Genomic DNA, 4,297 nt, shown 5'->3' with positions numbered 1-4,297 from the left:
TAGGATGTTATTATATCGAAAGGGTTAATAGTCTTTACTTGTCTTCCACACACACACACACACACACACACACACACACACACCGCTAAAACCATCATAACAGTTCTGAACGAGACAACCTTAGCATGTATTAGGTATGGGCAGTGGGTCTTAGCGTACAAGTAGTGATACTTAAATGTATGTGTGTGTGTGTGTGTGTGTGTGTGTGTGTGTGTGTGTGTGTGTGTGAATAAATGATGTGCACCTGATGGGCTGAGATTGGGAAGCCTTATACAAGAGGTAACCGGATTGTGGCCACTCCCCTCTTACCCTACAAGTGCTGACTGGAGGGGGATTTGCTCCCCCCTCCCCCTCCCCCCTCTCATCCCCTCGCCTCTCCCTCTCTCTATGCATGCCTCACCCTGTCTCACCTTACCCTGCCTTACCCTGCCCTGCTTCACTCTTACCTCACCCTTCCCCTCTTTCCCCAACTCTGCCTCACTTACCGTGCTTCGCCTTACCATAGCTTATCGTGCCCTGCAACATGCAACCCTGCCTCACCCTGGTCTGCCTCGCCCTACCGTGCCTAACCCTGTCCTGCCTCACCCTATCCTAATTCATCCTGTTCTGCCTCACACTACCCTGCCTTACCCTGCCCTGCCTTACTGTTCCACTCCCTTCCATTCCCGTTCCCCTCTCCTTCTCACCCCCCCCGTCTCTCTCTCTCTCTCTCTCTCTCATTTAGCAATGTCCTTGTAACATAATCTCTACTTTGTCCGCTTAAAATCAAAAGATAATTATGTTACATCAATACAGAGCTTGTAAATATAGAGGAATATCGAGATGAAGTACCTATTACGTTATTTCAAAGTCAAGTGCTTCTTTGTAACTATCTACCTATCTATTGATCTATCTATCTATCTATCAACAGCAAGACGCCATAATCCCGTAAGGGGTGGCCGTTTGTCTCTGAGTTATATAGCTGCTTTACTGGGGAAGGGGCACTATCCCTCCGCAAACCCACTTGTTAACACGTAGGGGACACGTATGGGTTGGTTATATGGTTACTACCCAGCTTTGTAAATGGCTTCCTGGCTTACAGGAAACCATTACGCTTGTCACTCAATGTAAAGCCACCTGAAATGGGAAGAAAAGTAATAAAAAGTGACAAGAAAGATGGGAGAAATAGGAAGAGAGGAGGGCAGACACAGAAAAAGAATGATAAAGGTGAACGAAAAAGTAGGCGCTACTAAATCACGTGAGTGGATGATGGTCGCCACCAACTGTCACCAAATCATATGCCTCTATAACGTATTAAAACACCAAGACCATAACTTCCCTTCCAAACCGTCTGTACGAAAATTAATAAATCTGAAATATCTATAAATTAATTTTGTCTTACTTAAATAATCGAGTTATACCGTTGTTTCAAAATTAAACGAATTTTTATAATATTAAAGACCACATGAGTGTTGGTGTGGAAAGAAGTATGAGATTTCAAAACGGTGTTCCCTTTAATGTTAATAAATAATGTAATACAGAAAACGGTATTGGGAATGAGGTTTTTAAATTTTTACCTTGCCTCTGACTGCAGGTATGACAGTGACAGATGGAAAGATAGATATATAACAGAGTGGAAGATAAAAAGGTGTACACACACACACAGAACATCCATAAACCCAAACCCACATTCACACCCACAACCCCACCCATTCATTCACCCACATGCACTTTCTCACCCAGATACATTCTCTCTCTCTCTCTCTCTCTCTCTCTCTCACACACACACACACACCCTCCCCATCCCCACCCCCACCCACACACACGCCCACAAAACAAAAGGAGAAAGTTGACAGCGTGAGAAAGCGGCCATTAGCAGTCTGTGAGAGAGGAGCTACTTACTGACGAAGACTGAAAGAGTGAGGGTGGAAAAACAGTGTGAGTGAAGTAATGGCTGGAGTAACTGAAGCAAAGACTGAAGCAAGGACTGAAGTGACTGAAGGAAAGACTGAAGGAAAGACTGAAGGAAGGACTGAAGGAAAGACTGAAGAAAGAGAGGAGCTACTTACTGACGGACGTTGAAGTCTTAAGTGAGGGAAAACAGTGATGTGTCAGTGAAGCAATGACTGAAGTAACGACGAAGCAACTGAAGCAAAGACTGAAGGAAGGACAGAAGGAAAGACTGAAGAAAAGAGAGGAACTACTTACTAATGAAGGTTGAAGTCGTGAGGGAAAACAGTGATGTGTGAGTGAAGCAATGACTGAAGCAATGACTGAAGTAACAGAAGGAAAGACTAGAGGAAAGACTGAAGGAAAGATTGATGCAAAGACTGAAGAAAAGAGAGGAGGTACTTACTGACGAAAGTTGAAGTCTTCAATGAGGGTAAGCAATGATGTGTATGTGAAGCAATGACTGAAATAACTGGAGCAAAGACTGAAGCAAAGACTGCAGGAATACTCGTAACTGAAGGAAAGACTGAAGAAAAGAAAGGGGCTGCTTACTGATGAAGGTTGAAGTCTTCAGGGAAAGAGAACAGTGATGTGTGAGTGAAGCAATGATTGAAGCAACGACTGAAGTATCTGAAGCAAAGACTGAGGCAAAGACCTTGTCACGAATTCGCGCGAGAGTATTTATAAATTCGTGACATTTTACATCAGTGAGAAAACCATGAATTCTAGTGGAATTCCCACTGCGCATCACTCAGTTCAACCATCCTCGCATTCACTCGATTGGGACGGTTTTCATAACATTTTTCACCATTTCACAAGTGATCATTCGTATGCACGACGTTAGTGCCTTCACTGAGTGATTTATTGTGAGCGTATATCGCTCACTTTCTCTTCGTTGACCGTTGACTTAGGCCACGCCTATTTCCGGCGAACGCGGCCATCGCTCGCCCCCTTTCATAAGTTGAAGTTAGTCAGGCTTGGATCGTCGCGAGTGTAGCACCGTTGTGCCCAGCGTGGAGCAGCGATGCCGTTGTACAGCGAGTTCCTGAAATCTCCACCTAAACGGTGAATCGGCGAAGAGGGTTTAGCGTACTGCAGTGTGTGTCCTGCGCAGGCACCCAGTTCTTTCCGCCTTAGCTTCCCTCCACTGACCAGTATTTCTTTTCGTTTTCCTAGGTTTAAGTGTTTAGCTTTTGAATGAGCGAGTGAGTGTATTCTCCTTGTTATTTTGAATTCATTTTGAGACTCATGTAACGTAAATTAATTTCATTGTAATTAATAAATTTACAGTTCTTCTTCTTTGAGCTTAATGTAGTTAAACTCGTGTTTTATTTCTCCACATTTAGCTTATTTTAGTTGCAGCTCCTAGTTTGCACAAACACTTTGCATTATTCATAACTGGTACTTGGACCAGTACTTTTGTATCAAGCTTAAATCCGTTGTGCTAGCCAGGAATTAATGCACAGGCAAGAACCTGTTTATCATTAATAGCATTAGTTATTGATTGTCAGGGGTGGAGTCACTTTCTCAAGAGGCTAACAGTACTAACAAACAGCACTCGTGAGTAATTAGTTTCTGCTGTGTACTGTTGAGAAAGTTTATAAATTCTCGTCCTTAGAGAATCGGTGAAGTAAGCCGGCATAAAGTAAAACCTACAGCTTGATTTTCACAAGTCAATTTCTTGTCTCTATTTTCAAGCAACATCCTTACATTATTAATTCATAAATTCACATCCCCCCGTGACAGACCTAAGGAAGGACTGAAGCAAAGGCTGAGGCAAAGACTGAAGGAAAGACTGAAGCTAGAGAGGAGCTACTTACTGACGACGGTTGAAAGTGTAGGTGAGGGAAAAGCGACGTGGGAGTGAAGCAAAGACTGAAGGAAGGACAAAAACAAAGACTGAAGCTAAGACTGAAACAAAGATTGAAACAATGACTGAGGCAAACACTGAAGCAAGACTGAGGCAAAGACTGAAACAAAGACTGATACAAAGACTGAGGCAATGACTGAGGCAAAGACTGAAGCAAGACTGAGGCAAAGACTGAAACAAAGGAGGAAAAAGGAGTACACAGGAAAGCACACAGCAACACATCTAATGGTCCTGTCGAGGCTGCTTGTTACAGAGAAGATTATTACTGTGATATCTAATTCAACAAGTTGAAGGTTAGTATAGTAAAGCAAGAAGGCTCCCCCCCTCCCACCTACCAAACCCTCCAGTAGACGTTGGCAGGAAAAAAGTGAGGACCATCATGCAGCATGGAGAAGCTGACACGGAAATTTCATAGGAAAGACTGAAAAGTGGTAAGCTATATTCTGTTCTACCATATCTATACACTGCAAGTGTCGATCAGCTCATAAATTACATAGT

The sequence above is a fragment of the Coenobita brevimanus genome, chromosome 116, assembly GCF_032717465.1.
Source record: "Coenobita brevimanus isolate Jiangsu-jjx chromosome 116, ASM3271746v2, whole genome shotgun sequence".
Lineage (NCBI taxonomy): Eukaryota > Metazoa > Arthropoda > Malacostraca > Decapoda > Coenobitidae > Coenobita > Coenobita brevimanus.
Note: the sequence above shows the minus strand (reverse complement) of the source record.